The sequence below is a fragment of the Tiliqua scincoides genome, chromosome 2 (assembly GCF_035046505.1).
Source record: "Tiliqua scincoides isolate rTilSci1 chromosome 2, rTilSci1.hap2, whole genome shotgun sequence".
Lineage (NCBI taxonomy): Eukaryota > Metazoa > Chordata > Lepidosauria > Squamata > Scincidae > Tiliqua > Tiliqua scincoides.
Genome location: NC_089822.1, coordinates 208,949,785 through 208,967,203, shown reverse-complemented (window position 1 = coordinate 208,967,203; position 17,419 = coordinate 208,949,785).

Here is a 17,419-nt window from a genome sequence, read left to right as displayed (position 1 = left end):
TCTAATAAGACTATACGGTTACAGAGAACAGTGCTGGGAGGGCGTAACACAGTTGGGGAGTGAGTGGTGACAAGGCCAGGGAGCGGGTGGATTGGGTCCCAGGTTGGAGGTTGGAACCAACTGTGGGTTCCCAACCTCATACTTGTTTGTTTGTTTGTTTGTTTGTTTGTTTGTGGCACAAAAAAGGGTGAAGACTACTGTGCTATGAGAAAGGAGTGTGGACCTGATATCTTCAAATGATGTCCTGAGAACTATCCAGACTTTCTTTCTCTCTTTAGCAGTTTCGCACAACCAAAGCACTTTGGTGTCATCATTTTTTTAATCAACGGAAAGTTAGCAATCTCCCCTCCCCACAACGCAATCATGACATAGTGGCACTATAGCGTGGGGGAGCAGAAAGGATGCCTGGCATGTTCCAAAAGTGCTTGTGGCCTGTGTGATTTGCCCTTGCATGGCTCTTCCTGAGTGCCTCTGGTCACATACAGAACCTCAGTAGAGCATCAAACCTGGGAGGGAGGACGGTATTCTCATCTCTGTAGCAGAAATACTTGCATCCATATGGCAAAATAGTTTGTAATTATTTGACTAGTAAATAGCATAATGTGCTAAATTTCTGCTGGATGGACCTCCATTCCTGTTAATTTCACCCTTATCTCCTTGTATGTCTCTCCCCGTTTCTTTAATTCTCTTTCTACCTGCTTTTTTCTTTTCTCTTTTTTTCAAGACTGTTTGTCTAACTCCGAAGGAGTTACTTACTGTTGTGAGTCAGGTGGGGTGGGATATGGAGAGGTACAACCATAATTCCAGGCTTCTATGAAAGAGCAAAAGGCTATATTTTCTCCTATTGCTTACTACAGTATTGCAATAATGAAATTTGTTTTTAAATTTAAAAAAAATTAGACATACACCTAAGGGGAGAAAAAATTGGTTTGTGAAAAGGCCCCCATATTAATAAAACCAGAAATATGGGATGAAATAATGTACCTGGTAGCCTAGTCAACTAATTTGGTGGCAAGCCCCACAGCAAGTGAGCATGCTGACATCCATAGACTTCTAATATGCACCTCTTAATTTAAAACTGTGTGTACGAAATATTTAGGAAAATCTTTCTGAAAACTTCCAGTTTGGGTCGGATAAGAACACTATACAGCAAGCCACTCTGTGAGCTCTGCAGCACAATCATATGCAGGTCGACTCAAGTGTAAGTCCCATTGTGATCAATAGGGCTTACTGTTAGGAAACTGTGTATAGCAGTGGTTCTCAAACTTTTAGTACCGGGACCCACTTTTTAGAATAACAATCTGTTGGGACCCACTGGAAGTGATGTCATGACCGGAAGTGACATCATCAAACAGGAAAATTTTTAACAATCCTAGGCTGCAATCCTACCCACACTTAACCCAGGAGTAAGCCCCATTGACTATCATTGTTAAAAGCATATACATAGGAGTCTGTTAAAAGTACAGATCTGTAACATTTCCCCGAATGTAGTCACATACCATGGTAGCATCATGTCTAATATATTAAAAATAAAATATTGAAACGAATGGGAGACCACCTGAAATTGGCTTGCGACCCACCTAGTGGGTCCCGATCCACAGTTTGAGAAACACTGGTGTACAGGATTGTAGCCTTAGCATCAGTTTTTCATTTTTCCCAGGAAAATAATGCTTTGTTTCTGTTGCATTCTGAAGGTGCTATTTGATTTCTGTCTCCTTTCGTCCCATTTCCTCATGCATCAAACAAGCCATTTCCTGTAAACCGTCACTCTTTCCTCTTCTATAATAAAAGCCTGCTCCAAGATTGTTTGGCGGGCGCAAAAGGAATCATTGGAAAACTTATCCTTCAAGCAAGAGAATGGCTAGTTGCAAATGTTCCTGGTGTTTCAATGAATTTAGAGAAGACCAAATGAGCAATGGTGAGGGTTTCATGCCTGCTTCTCTCTGCTGAGGCCCTGGGGAGAAGAGGAAACTCTTGTGCGTGGTGCTATTTCATTAGTATGAATCTCCCTTTATTACCCTGGAATGCCAGGGTTTTCAGCGCTAATTGGTTAATACTGTCTGAAGAAGCAACTGGGATGCAGGCAGCAGATTGCTGTGTTACTGAAGCTGCCTCGGAATGTCCCAAAGCCACATCTTGAAATGTGTCTTGGCATGGGTGCCAGCTGGCTCTTGAATTTTGGCTGCAATTCAATTTGGAGAGGATACCACCCCCCCCTTGCCATTAACTCATTTCCCTCTCATGTTTTATGAGATGGGCATTCAGAGAGACACATGAACCTGAATGAGCCCAGCACGTGTCCCAAATCTCTCCTCCCGTGTGTTTATTCACACATGCCGCACTGTCACAACATCAGTGCTTCCCTCCCTCCAGTTAACGTATTATGGCCTAGTTCTGCTCTCCCTGACAACCGTTTCCATAACCTGAAGGTAACTGCTAGAGAAGTGAGTCACATTCCCTCTTCTCCCTTTTCTTTCTTACTTCCCCACCGCCCTTCTCTGTGTCAGTTTGCAGAGGGCTTTCTTCAGATAATGAGCCGATGAGTTGGTTGAATGATTCATGGAACCTGCACTAACCAGCTCCTCTTGGCAGACACCTCTGCTTTCCGCTATTAGAATGGCAGGTTAATGTTTGATCAAACTGTAGAGAGGATTAGGCTTTAACTCTCTCTCTCTCTCTCTCTCTCTCTCTCTCTCTCTCTCTGTGTGTGTGCAAGTGATGCTGAAAAGATTTCTAACCTAAGGGAGGATTCAAAATTAAAAGCACTTTAGCAAGTTCTTTAGCAAGTTCACGAGAGAGAGAGAGAGAGAGAGAGAGAGAGAGAGAGAGAGAGAGAGAGAGAGAGAGAGATTACATCCACTGAATCCTTGATATTAAAACAAACAAAACATGATCTTCTTATAAATGAAGATCAAAAGCAATAAGGTATTGAGCCAGGAACCTGCCTGACTCCTTGCTGAGATACTAAGATCTCAACCCCACCAGCTGTGGTGGCTGCATCTTAGCTTCTGAGCAAGCAAACCTTAGGGAGCCACACCACTTGCCCCATCTACTGTTTAGGAGTCCAGATAGAATGAATACAGGCCATATGGATATCAGCCATATGGATATCAGGCCATATGGATATCCTACTGTTTAGGAGTCCAGATAGAATGAATACAGGCCATATGGATATCAGCAGACCTCATTTTATCACTGGTTTTTTGGCCTGGTACTGTGGTAGACCATTGACCTGTCTAGTCCAGCACTGTCTCTTCTACCTGGCAGTGGCTCCCATTTTTCCCAGTTCTCTGTTACCTGAGGTCCTGTCACATGACTGGGGTCTGTGCACTTGATTTTTCAAATGAAAATAGCAGCTGTGCAGATCTCCAATCTGGATCAAGCTGTGCAGATCTGCCACAGTGTGAGCTAAGGGGACTAATTTCCACTCACAGGATTCTGATGTGGATCAGGACACACACACACCCCTCTACGGCTGCCAAGGAAAGAATGTTCCTGTTGGTATCAACCAGCGCTGTTCTCCTCAGTGCAAGTAGCAGCTGTGGGAGGCTCCATCTGGATTAGCACTGTGCATTAGGCAAAGAGTTCAAATTCCCTCCCACCTAAACATCTTAAATTGAAAAATCCCCCTCCCCCAAACATCATGGTCCCAATCTGAATTGAGGCTTCATGCAGCTGCTATGTAGATTTGAAAAACCAAACAAGCAAACATACTAACAAGGCCTCAATTACACAATAGACATAGCATTTACTATAGCTGATCCTGGTGTCCTTGCCATGCAAATATGTGCTATACCACCAATCTAAGGGCCCTCCTCCATAAAAATATTATTTTTTTAAAAACTTTTGGGTTGTATTTATGTTTTTCTTTTTCTTTTCATAAGCAGCCCTGGAAGAAATGGCAGGGCACAAATTTACATTTTTTTAATACCCTATGTAAACACCACTTCCAAAAACAACAAAGTGCTTTAATGGCTGCCCCTTGAAGATTTTGAAGGTCAGTCATTCTGTGGTGTCCTGAAGTGAGGACAAACCACAATGTTCTCTGGAGTTGTGATGCTTTGATGTCAGGGCTGTGCTCCATTAAAACAAAAGACCTCTGGCAGACATGTGGACACCATTTTCATACTAACAAGCCTTTATAGATTTTGTCATAGAGAGAAGGAAGCCCAGGTTCAAGAAGCACATCCAGTTCTTAATCTCCGGGCAACCCTTTTTTTGCTGCAAATCCAAACTGGATCAAGAAGCAAATGAGATCTGTCACACTGTCTGGCAGGAAGAACTAGAAGCTAAGAAGAACAAGAAGAACTGTGGAAAAAAAAATACTAAACAAAGAAAGAGAGAAGACATGCTGGGGAACAGCAATATTTCTAGCATGCTTTTTTCTCTCTGAACAGTGGCATTGCTAGGGGGTGCAGGCCACACTGGGTGACATGCACAGGGGCTTATACCACTACTCGCCAAAATTTTTAAAATCTCGGTATTTTCGAATGATACCATCATGTTATATATCAATCGGTGTGTAGTTTCATGCAAAATGCAATGAAAAAACTGCACTGAAATGTCTCGATTCTATCAAAAGTTATAGCAAAACAGCAGAGGTGTGTGTGATGGTATATCACCACACCTATTGCCCAAGGCATTGCCCCACCCACTGCATAGAGGGGGACCATCACAAGGGTGATGCGCTGGCCTCCCGTACCAGTCGTCACAAATCCTAGTGACGCCACTGTCTCTGAAAGTTGACTGTGAAACAGTTGGATGAGTTTATATTACTTTGCCTTTGAAAGGACCATGAGTGAGTAGTGGACCAACCAGTACTACACCAATAGTAGACCATATTTCATTCAGGGCTCTGCAGTTACCTACCTAAGGCTAGACCTCTAAGCCCTGGTCAGACATTCTGTTGTCACTTGGTGGGAGAGATGGGATTGCACAAGTGCTGGCCCCCCCTCCCAAGTGTCCTGCATTAATTTGAAGATTAGAATGATGTGGATGCATGAACAGCATGTGCAGAGATTAGGAGGAGCCCAGCATATGAAAATGCAGGAAGGCTAAGTCAGGTGAGAATAAGAGCTGCTCAGCACTGGAACAGCCTGCCTTGTGCAGTTGCGGGCTCTTCTTCATGGGAGGTTTTCAAGCAGAGGCTGGATGACCGTTTGTCACAAATGCTATAGCTGCCTGGCTGAGCAGGGCGTTAGACTAGATGACACCCAAGGTCAAACATTGTATGACATCCCAGCCCACCCCCCCAGTGCTTTGAAATAATGCTGACACCAGATTGCTAGGGGCATTGGGATACCATGGTATCCCTGTCCATCCCCTGGTGTTACGTTGCATGCTACTGATACTAGCATGGTGCTGGTGAGGTCGGCTTGGTTGAGTGGACCCCCTGATGGGTGTGGGCCCTTGGCCAGGCCCCAACCATGACATTGCCTCTATACTGAAAAGAACACTTAAAAATACCTCTAGAAAATGGATACATTCTGCCTTTCATCTAGTAATGGACAAAAGGTTAATATATGAAGTAGCTAACCAAATTTTTGAATGAAATATCAGGGGGATTGTTTATATATGGTGTCTTTCATAAGGTCACCATGACTAAGATGATAAGTTAGATCCCACCAGGATGAATAGACCACAACATAGTCAACTGTAATTCTGAAGGCTGCTTTTAGGGACACGTGTTGTAATCGGAATCCAATATCCCATTCCAATACTTCCTATGCAAGGGAACATCTTGGTTTATCAAGTCACTTTCTCTTCAATTTCTCTTCACTTTCCTTGGCCTAACTATACAGAATCTAGTAAACCTGGAAGCTTTTAATACATTCAGTATTTTTGGGGTGAGAACTAGCAATGAGGATGGGAAGCTCTGCTTTTGAGCTTCCTGGCTGCATCTGATAGGTTACTAAGTGAAGCAGGATGCTGGCCTGGGACTGTGGATCCTGCAGGGCTCTTCTTATATGGGAAGACTTAGTTGAAAGCTGACTTTACACACTTGGGTTCTGTGTCAGCAAAATTGGTCCCATGGGGACTAGGGGAGCTTTCCCCAGGACAAAGGATCACTTACCTCAGGGAGATCTCTCCAACAGCCCTACCACCACTGGATGCAGCGCACACCTTCTTGGTGCACCTGCATCTCTCTCTCTCTCCTCTCTCTCTCTCTCTCTCTGTGGATAGGAGTGGGCTTGTATCACTCTATTGAGACTTGCTGCACCAGCTTCCTTCGGGAAGGAGCCATAAGGTTTCCTTTGTTCCAGACATACTCTGGAAAGGCAAGATACACATTTTAGCACAAAAAATAGATTTACTTGAGAGGAGGTACCCCGGTCTGTAGCTTAACATTACAGACTGAAGCACCTACTGGTAAGAAGACTTGGCACAGGCAAATGGGAAGGTGAAAGGAACAAGAGACAATGTTCTTGCAAAGGCTGTCCAGTGCAGGCAGGAATGTATCTTTTCACTCAGGTGCCAACTTTCTCACAAGAAACCTGGAAGTAGATCCTTCACAGGGACATCATCCAGCCAGCTGCTTCCAATATGCCTTGGATCACATCCCAGGAAAAACAGCTGGCATGGATACACCTTTATTTATCTGCAGATGCACTGAGAAAACTCACATTCCCATAGTGTTCTCTTGAACTTGAGGATCTGAACAGACATAGTAATAAATGTCATGGAGACAGTCAAAATGTGTGAGCCAGCTGTGCATCGTCACAGAACCATCTGTGAGGGTGGCTGAGGCAGAGACAGAAAGGCTTCTGGGGACTGCCAGAAGAAGGCTTTGAATCGAAGAGGGACAGAGTCCACTTCCATATTTTATCACCTCCAGGATTTTCCCAAGGAAGTAAATGCTTTTAATGGGTAAAATAGCCTCATGTTGTGCTCAATGGCTCTGTCCAGGAAAACAGCAGTGCTGCTTTCCTGTCTTGTTTTTCAATTTAATAATGTTTTACAGCTAGATAGATCTGAGCACGAGTCATCTCACATTGCTCCGCCTCTGAGATAAGGCAGTCGTCGCTGGCATGGCTAGCCACAAAATAAAGCAGAAATTTCCAGATTGGCTAGGATGCTCTCATTTGAAGTAAGGACTCATTCCAGATCCACATCACATGGCAGAAAGCTGGTATCAGACCCACTGTTTCCGCTACACACTATCTCAGATCCTGCTCAGATAGGAAGAACACAGTCGGAAACATCCCTCAGAGTTGTCAGTTCAGCAGTTCAAAAGACTTTGAAGGGGTATAGTTGAATCAAGTTGTGAGTTATTTCTTCATGAATGTACAGTATAAGATACCCTGCAGCAACAGGACTCTCCGGGCAGCAGGGGCAATTTAAAACCACAGGGGCAATAAAATATACCGCAAAACAATGGAGGGCACAATCCAGAGGTGCCCTTGAGCAGACACAAGTCCCTTGTGCTGGCCCAACATCGTCGCAAAAGTGCCATAAAGCAATTTCATGCCAACATAAGGGGAAATAGGTCGACACACTGCGCAGATGTGTGCTGGCCTCCCTGTGTCAACATGGGCCCCAGAGATGGTGAGTTTGTGTTGGCCAAGGTCGGCCAGCGCAGGGGTCTCGGGGGGCATGTTGAGGGTGAGGTGGAGGTGGAAGGGAGGCTTTTTGAGGTGGGGGAGGGTGGGTAGCAGGCATTCCCAGCGGAACGGGAGGTGGGATCAGGATCTGGCACTTGTGCCGCCTCCTAGCTCCATTCCTAGGCAGCCTGGGGCAGTCCTGGGCTGTTCGGATTTGTGCCAATTCTTTTGGTGATCTGAGTAGCCCTATTGGGGCTGCTGTGGCTCTCCCCATGAGCAGCCCAAAACGTCACTGGATACAATGCATTCCAGTGCAAGTTAGGATTGGGCTGCCTGTTGCTATAAGATAGCAGAAACAGCAGCAGAAAGTATCAAAGGCCAGATAAGCCATGTTACAACCAGCAATCAGACATGCTGAATGCCTGTGCAAAAGCAAAGGTCCTTACCTGGTGCTGAAAGGTGTGACATCTTAGCTGGCACCAGGTGAACTTCTCAGGTGAGCTTTCCATATCTGAGACACCATGAGCAGGATGGTTTCTCTCTCCTCCACTTCCCCCTCTCATCTAGTTTGACCCTGGGTGTAGCAATCATGAGCAGTCAGTTTCATTGGATTTAAAAACCAATGCCTTTAACTGTAACAATATTGGGGCCCTTGCTAACTTGGCAAAAAGGCACTTTTTCAAGTTGCGTTCCTGTTATATTTAGCGGGAGAGAGTAGCTGTCCTTCTTCTCCCCAGCATGGCATCTTTCCCAGTGATTGTTGCCTTTGTCTTTTCTGTAAATTTTTTTAATTGTCAGCCCTTTGGGGCAGGGAACTATTTATTGATTTTACTGTGGAAACTGCTTTGTCAACTATTCCTGTTGAAAAGTGGTATATAAAAACTGCATTCATCATCACTGTCATCACCATCACCATCATCATCACCACCACCATAATACTGGGACTAATAGTTGTTTGGAGGTTAGCAATTACTCCCCCCCCCCCATGGCATAACCACTGTTGTGCAGTAAGCCTAGAGAATGGTCTCAACCAAGATGCAAGGTATGTACTGTAATTCAAACAGCTGATGCTGAATGACATGACATTGGACATGACATCAGGCTGGATCTGGCAAAGCTGCAGTGGGACACCTGCCTGGGGAGGAATGATATGTGACAATACTGAAGTAATGAGGGAGGCATAAATATAAAACAATAATAGGCTTCCTTGTGGCTCCTTTTTGTCTAAATCCATTCCGTATTTCCTGCTTTTGAGATTTTTGAACTTCTACAAGTTTGGCTGAAGCCCTAGGTTCACAGGGATGTCCTCAGTCAGGTGACTGCAAAAGGTCATCTCCCAGCTGGAAGAACAAGTTGTGTAACTCATCTGGGGTTTATTCCAGTGGTGTATCTAGAGGGGGTGCAAAGCACTAACGTTTGCTCTGTTTTGTTCCCACTGACTGTAATGACTCCAAAGGGTAGAGGGAGGGCTCCTTGCACACTGCAGTGAGACTCCATGCAAAACTTAGTGCTTTGCACTCCCTCTACCTATGCCACTAGTTTGCTCTCAGCTTTGGTTTACCAGTCGTGGGTGGTCAAAATCCTGATTCAATTTTGCCATCAGAAATTAGCTGCCATTTTTTTTTTTTGGCCCAACATATGCTTAATATTTATGCTCTCTCTGCTAACACAGGGCTAGGCCACTGTGAGCATGAAGCATATGCACACTAAAGCCCCCGTGGCGCCATTATGATGTGCAAATGTAATTGTAATCACAATCCACAAATGTTTTTTTCCTCCTACATGAGCACCCCTTCATATTGCCTGCAGTAATTTTCTTGTCCAAATTGCAGATCTTAGAATACACATAAGGTTTCTTGTCATCTTTGTTTACAGTCTTTTGTCTCTCTCCCACAGACAATTTATATTCTTTTTTTTAAAAAGCAAAACACAAATATCACACTATACTGATATGTCTGAAATATTTATAGTGCCTGCTGAAGTTCTAGCTTGTGTCCTGCAAGGGTGAGTGGGAGAACATTTCCTAGCAAAGCTGAGCTAAAGTTATTTGCATCTCTGGCATGGCACCAACAGCAAGCAGTTTGTAGCTGCAGCAGCCATAGATATCTGCGCATCAGATGTTTGTTTACAGCATACAGCCAGAGAGGGCTGCCACCTCCTTGCCTTTTATGCTTCCCACGTTTACATATTTCTTGATAGCACTAGTTGGCAGCTTGTATAAGAGGAGGAAAGGAAAAAACCCTCAGGCAAAGGATGGCATTGTTTCAATATGTTTCAAAAGGACCACAGCTAGCCAGTTCATAGGCTGCATCAAAGTTTAGCCAAGCAACAGAACACTTTTCTTCCTGATTCGTAATTTTTAGGTTTTCTATAGATACTGTAATTTTTACCAACTGTCTCTGGGGAGTCCATAAGCAGGGGAGAGAGGCTACTTTTCCCATCCTACTGCCACCGAACCCAAAGATAGTGCATAGCCATCAAGGCTAGTAGCCAATGATAAACCTGTCCTCCATGATTTTCTCTAATCCCCTTAGAAAGCCATCCAAGCTAGTTGCCATCACTATACCTTGTAGCAATGAATTCCACAGACAAATTGTGCATTTTGTGAAGAAGTAGGCTCGACAGGCACCTGCTGGAGAAGGACAGGGGTTCCCAAAGTATGCATTGCTGCTTTAAGGCGTCACTGCCCTCTCACAGGGATGCAGTGGGAGATCCCTGGTGGTCACTGCTACCTGTTCTCCCAGGCATTGACATCTTTGATATCATGAAGTCTTGCAAGATTTGGGCACTGCCATCTTGGATCTCATGAGGTCTTATGAGATCTAAGACGGCAGCACCCAATAAGTTTGGGAACTTAGAGAAGGAGAATAACCTCTCCTCTAAGTAGAAGGAGTAAGCCTCTCCAACACCATGCATAATTTTCAAAGTCTGGAGCATAATTGCCCTTATCACCTTTTTTCCCCAACTAAAAAGTCCCAAATTTTGCAGCCTTTTCTTAGAAGCCCATCTTCAAAAGACAGGACTTCAAAAGAATGAGAGGACTAGTAAAAATGAAGCTGATGGTTGGCAAATATCCCCAGAGTGCATGGAGATTATTTATAACTACAATAACAGTAAGAATGAACACTGCTAAGTGACAAAGGCACCATCAGGTCCAGAAGGCGGAGGCCAGCATGGCTCATGAGCAAAATGAAGGGAGCTGTAAAAGGCAAGAGGACTTCCTTGCTGAAAATTACCCCAAGCACCAATTTGGCTCCCCAGAATACCTAATTGCCACTTTAGGGGCAAATGGGTTCTTAGGGGCAAATGGTTGCCTAAGGGGTGGTTTTGGGCAAGAAACAAAAAATAGACCATAAGAAGAGCCCTTCTGGATCAGGCTGAGGGCCATCTAGTCCAGCTTCCTGTATCTCACAGCAGCCCACCAGATGCCTCAGGGAGCACACACAAGACCACAAGATACTTGCATCCTGCTGCCACCTCCCTGCAGCTAGCATTCTATTAATGCTCACACCCCCCAGCAAAGATGCCAGATTGCACTTGGGTTTAACCTGTGCTATTTTATCAAACACAGTGACCAATTTTTAATGCATGAAACCTACTGAATATACCTTCCCATAGAGGGAAATGAGCTCACCTCCACCTCTCTATGTTCTCGCTCACTACTCATGATCACCCTGAACCTCTTTTTTGCTCAAAAAAAGACATGCATTCCAATGGCTAGCATGCCTCTTAAAAGCACATTTAGGTTCTTTGTTGTTGTTTGACCCTAATTTACCAGGAGTGTGGAATTTTAATAACTTGAATGCAAAATTTGGATTTTTTTTTTTTAAATGTTGGCGTAGATCAGGGGTGTTCAAAGTTTTTGGTAGGAGGGCCACATCATCTCTCTGACACTGCGTCAGGGGCAGGGGAAAGAAAGAATTCATTTACATTTAAAATTTGAATACATTTACATAAGTTTACATAAATGAATATATGAAAGATTAACTTACATGAATAAATGAAGGTCTTGCAATAGCTCAAGGCCTATAAAAGGCCTTGCACAAAGCAAGGCTGGCTTTTCCTTTGCTGCCACTACTGCATCACAGACATGAAACAGCAAGCGGTGGAGGAAGCCCTCATCCCACAGCTAACGCAAAAAGGTCAAACAGTTGCCTTCATGCTGAGAGCAGTTGTGTCGGGCCAGTGTGGGCTGCAACAAATCTCTGGAGGGCCAGAGGCTCATTGGAGACTGGGGGCTCCCTGAGGGCCGCATTGAGAGGCCTCGAGGGCCACATGTGGCCCCAGGGCCGGGGTTTGGGCACCCCTAGCATAGATGAGTAGGAATAAAGCTGTGTACAAAATGCATAGTACAGTCACTCCTTTACACATAGCATCTCTGAAGACCTGTGTACTGTAGGTCATGTTTATTTCTTTACAAAGCTGTACCCGTGTGCATTGAGAGGTGCTCAAACAAACTGCCCTCCATGTAATTACAGGTACAAAGCCCCAAATTGTGGCAGATGGGAGGGGAGGGGCCAGGACCATGTGTGCTCTGTGAGAGCACACAGCAATTAATGTGCGGGCCAAACCAGTCCCCAGTCATATTTAATGTGAACAGCGAAACCACACATATGAAGAGGGAGGAGGAAGGAATGTTCAGTCATAAAGGAAGCAAAGATTTTGCAATCCGATGGGTTCTAATAAAAATCCAAACTTCTGTGTAAAGTTTCCTGAATGGTCTTTTGTCTTGCTAAGCTCACAGTCATGGGCAGGGCCTAGGAGAGGGGGGTAAAGGGGGTAATTTGTACCCGGGCCCAGAGTCAAAAAGGGGTACCAGGAGTCAAAGGAGGGGGCCCAGAAATTTCCTGGAATCTGACATTTTCCGATCTATTCGGAATTGTTGCCCACACAGGATGCTGGGGACACTACCACGAGTGTGGGGCTGCAGGTACTGGCAAGCCATATCTGCTGGGCCATACATGACACTCCTGAACACAGTGTCAAATCTGGGAAGAAATTGGGCTGCTACAGTAGCTCTTTGGCTTGTGGATCTGCTTGCCACGAAGGAGTGTTCCCCTACCTTGTTTTGCTCCTCCCTGCCTCCATTCTGCTCACCCATCACCACCCTCCCCTGCTCTGCTTCACCCCTCCCACTTTGCAAAGGGACCCAAAAGAATCCTTGTACCCCCTGATAAAATTCCTCCCAGAGGCCCTGGTCATGGGTAAGGAATGTTAGCACTGTCAGAAGTTGACACACATTTCCAGGTATCTGTTCTTTCTGTGTAACATGAACCGTGTGTACTTCAGTGTTTCAGTTCCTCTGAATCATGTGCTACTCGCATGATGCAAGAAAATCGTGTCCATTTATCTTGTGCGAGCAGCACTGTGCTTTAGATTACAATTTCCTTCCCATGTTTTTTTATATTTAGAAAGGAGGCTGTTTCACTCATTTCAAGCAGAATCATCATGGCTCTGATACAATTGCAGCTGTTGGCCCCGTCCTCCAACGATAGGCTCATCTCAGAGAAGGTTTTTTGCCGCTGACAGTGTCAACACTTTAATGCAACAGTGCAAAGGGAGATTGTGACACCACCCGGACTCCTGCCAGTTCACTCCCCGGTCCTTCCACTCACCCTCTTTCCCTGTCTCCTGAGAGGCAATACTGAAGTCCCACACATTAAAACAGAGATGTGAACTCGAGTCACGAAAATGTTTGTTTTCGCTGACTCAGGGATTCATGAGTTGCACATGTGGAAGACTTGGAAAAACACTCGAGTCAGCCCCTGACTCAGCACTCGTCCCCATGCATGCCATCTGCCTGCGTCTGGGTGTGTTTGCTTACTTGTTTTTGCGGTGCGAAAGACCTCAGGGGGCCACCATTCAGACCGAGCGAGCAGCAGGAAAGTTCCAGCCACGAAGCAGGGAAGGGTTAAAGCAGGGGTGTCAAACTCGTTTCATATGAAGGGCCACATAGCATTCATGATGCCTGCTGAGGGCCGGAAGTGATGTCATTAGGCAGGAAGTGAGGTCATTAAACAGGTGATAACCAAAAATAAATACTTTTTTCTCACTTAGGAACTCATTAGCTGCAAATAACAAAAGAGAAAATATATGAATCTTGATCATATTCCAAGGTATGGGAGAGCCCAATTTTCATGTGGGCTGCCCTTTCAACAGTAACACCTCCGCACTACTCAGCAGCTGAAAGCCTGAGGGCTGTATAAAAACTTCCACGGACGCATCCGCCCCCCGGGCCTTATGTTTGACATCCCTTTATGCATCCGAGCAGAAGGGGGTGGGTGGGAGCAAGCTCTTTTGCCCATCTCTGATAGGAAGGAAGGAACCAATGATTATTGGACAAAGGATAGGTGTCCTGATACTTTCTTTGGCTGATGAAGGGCAAAAGAAGGAGCCCAACGTGTCCTTTCCTTTCGATTGGCTGGAGAAGTGCAGGGAGGGGGAGGCAACAGGGAAGCGAAGGGGGTTCATAGAGATCATGCTTTCCGAACACATGGCTCATTGTTACTTGGGTGGAGGAAACCCAATTGAATGACCGGCTGCAGTGTGCCTACTTCTTGAGTAGAGCTACCAAGGATCAGATGGTTTGGTAAGCCTTGCAACTGCTGCACATGACCCTCCTCCCTCCTGCCGCTTCTGTCCTGGCTCTCATGTAGTCCCTCCCACCCCTTCCTGCCCTGTTTACAGATGGACAGGGACATCGGGGAGTATTCAAAGATAAATCCAACACACACACCCCTCAGCAGCAGCCTTGTTTTTTTCCAGGGAGTGTTTTTTAAGGGAGGGGCAACTCGAGGAGTCCTTTAGAGTAGTGAAAGGATGACTTGCCAACTCAGAGTGCCCCCGTTATGACTCATTTTTGAGTTGAGTCGCAGGTTGTGGTGACTTTAGACTTGATTTGAGTCGTGCCGCACTGGGTTTTCCCATCCCTGCATTAATAAATGTGTGTGTGTGTGTGTGTGTGTGTGTGTGTGTGTGTGTGTGTGTGTGGTATATATATACCACACACACTCTTCTGGGCAGAGATAAGAAGAACCTGGGGTAGGGAGGAGACAGGAGAGGGAGGATCCAATGGCAAATATGTGGTACACCTCCCCACATATTGGAAACACAATGGGTTTTATATTTGTGTACTGGACATACATATAATCTTCCTTTGAAGCATCTTATCATTAAACACCTACTGTAGCTGACCAGGGATCCAATCTGAGGGACAATTTCCAATGCAATCAATACTGTAATGCGGTGGTTCTCAAACTTTTTAGCACCAGGACCCACTTTTTAGAATGACAATCTGTTGGGACCCACTGGAAGTTATGTCAATTATCTGGTAGTGATGTCATGGCCCAAATAGTGTTAGTGTTGGCAACCTTCAGTCTCGACAGACTATGGTATCGCGCTCTGGATGGTGGTTCTGGCACAGCGTCTAGTGTGGCTGAAAAGGCCAATTCGGGAGTGACAATCCCTTCCACACTGGAAGCAAGTGCAGTCTGTCCCTGGTCTGTCTCCCTGGCTATGGGCCTTCCTTCTTTGCCTCTTTGCCTCAGTCTGTTGGCCAAGTGTCTCTTCAAACTGGGAAAGGCCATGCTGCACAGCCTGCCTCCAAGCGGGCCGCTCAGAGGCCAAGGTTTCCCATCTGTTGAGGTCAACTCCTAAGGCCTTCAGATCCCTCTTGCAGATGTCCTTGTATCGCAGCTGTGGTCTACCTGTAGGGCACTTTCCTTGCACTGGGATCCGGCCATCATCCATTCTCACAACATGACCGAGCCAACGCAGGCGTCTCTGTTTCAGCAGTGCATACATGCTAGGGATTCCAGCTTGTTCCAGGACTGTGTTGTTTGGAACTTTGTCCTGCCAGGTGATGCCGAGGATGCGTCGGAGACAGCGCATGTGGAATGCGTTCAGTTTCCTCTCCTGTTGTGAGCGAAGAGTCCATGACTCGCTGCAGTACAGAAGTGTACTCAGGACGCAAGCTCTGTAGACCTGGATCTTGGTATGTTCCGTCAGCTTCTTGTTGGACCAGACTCTCTTTGTGAGTCTGGAAAACGTGGTAGCTGCTTTACCGATGCATTTGTTTAGCTCGGTATCAAGAGAAAGAGTGTCGGAGATCGTTGAGCCAAGGTACACAAAGTCATGGACAATCTCCAGTTCATGCGAAGAGATTGTAATGCAGGGAGGTGAGTCCACATCCTGAACCATGACCTGTGTTTTCTTCAGGCTGATTGTCAGTCCAAAATCTTGGCAGGCCTTGCTAAAACGATCCATGAGCTGCTGGAGATCTTTGGCAGAGTGGGTAGTGACAGCTGCATCGTCGGCAAAGAGGAAGTCACGCAGACGTTTCAGCTGGACTTTGGACTTTGCTCTCAGTCTGGAGAGGTTGAAGAGCTTTCCGTCTGATCTGGTCCGGAGATAGATGCCTTCTGTTGCAGTTCCAAAGGCCTGCTTCAGCAGGACAGCAAAGAAAATCCCAAACAAGGTTGGCGCAAGAACACAGCCCTGCTTCACTCCGCTTCGGATGTCAAAGGGGTCTGATGTGGAGCCATCAAAGACAACAGTGCCTTTCATGTCCTTGTGGAAAGATCTGATGATGCTGAGAAGCCTGGGTGGACATCCAATCTTGGGTAGAATCTTGAAGAGGCCGTCCCTGCTGACCAGGTCGAAAGCCTTCGTGAGATCTATGAAGGCTATAAAGAGTGGCTGTCGTTGTTCCCTGCATTTCTCCTGCAGTTGTCTAAGGGACAACTTAGACATGGCCCAAAGTGACATCATCAAGCAAGAAAATTTTTAACACTCCCTATACAGCAAAAGCAAATTAAATAATTAGGTAAGTGAACTAAAAGTTTACAATAAGTATCAGTTAAAAATTCATTTAAAATAAAGACAAATCCTCCTAGCCCTCCCAAACAGTTGCGGATCTCTTTAGAAAAAAAAATACCCTATCCCAAAATCTGCAATCCTAGCCACACTTACCCGGGACTAAGCCCCACTGACTATCATTGTTAGAAGCTTATACGTAGTGGCCTGTTGAAAGTAAAGGTTCATAACATTTCCCCAAATGCAGTCATATACCATGGTAGCATTGTCAATATATTAAAAATAAAATACACATTGAAATGAATGGGGACCCACCTGAAATTGGCTTGCGATCCACCTAGTGGGTCCTGACCCATAGTTTGAGAAACACTGCTGTAATGAATAGAGCTTGCACCAGAGTATTTACTGCTGGATTTTACAGGATAATTTACTGCTGGATTTGATCCCCCCTTATTTCCCCATTATAGAGGGTGTTACTTAAAATAATACGAAAAAACTAGCATTTTTATAGGGAAAAATATTTTCAACTAGGGATGTTTTCTTTGACAACAGCTGTCAACATGGCTGAAATTCGAATTCATGAATGAAAAATATCCCTGATGTTTCATTTCAAAGGCTCCGCCCCCCTTCCTCCCCGCCACATCTCACGCGCACACATTTGCAAATGTTCATCCCAGTTTGGGGATGTAACAGTAATTCTATTTTCAGGGACATTCTTGGTTGCATTCAAAGCACACAACCCAGTTAACATTTACAAGTATGGGCATTGTTCTGATGCTGGTATCAGCACCATCTGCAATGCTAAAAATACAGCGCTTTCTCGGACATGAAATCAGGAGGAAGCCCGATACAAGAGTTGTCTTGTACTGAGTAAGACCAACAGACATTAGCAGAGTGCTGTGTACTGGTCCCAAACACAGCTCTACGGAGTCGCAGGCAGATGGTCTTCCTCTGTTTGAGATTCATTCATTTGAGATGCCAAGGTCCAAACCATAAACATCACCCTGAATATTTGCTTTCTTAGGGAACTGTCAACATTTCCTAAAACTAAAAAATAAAATGAC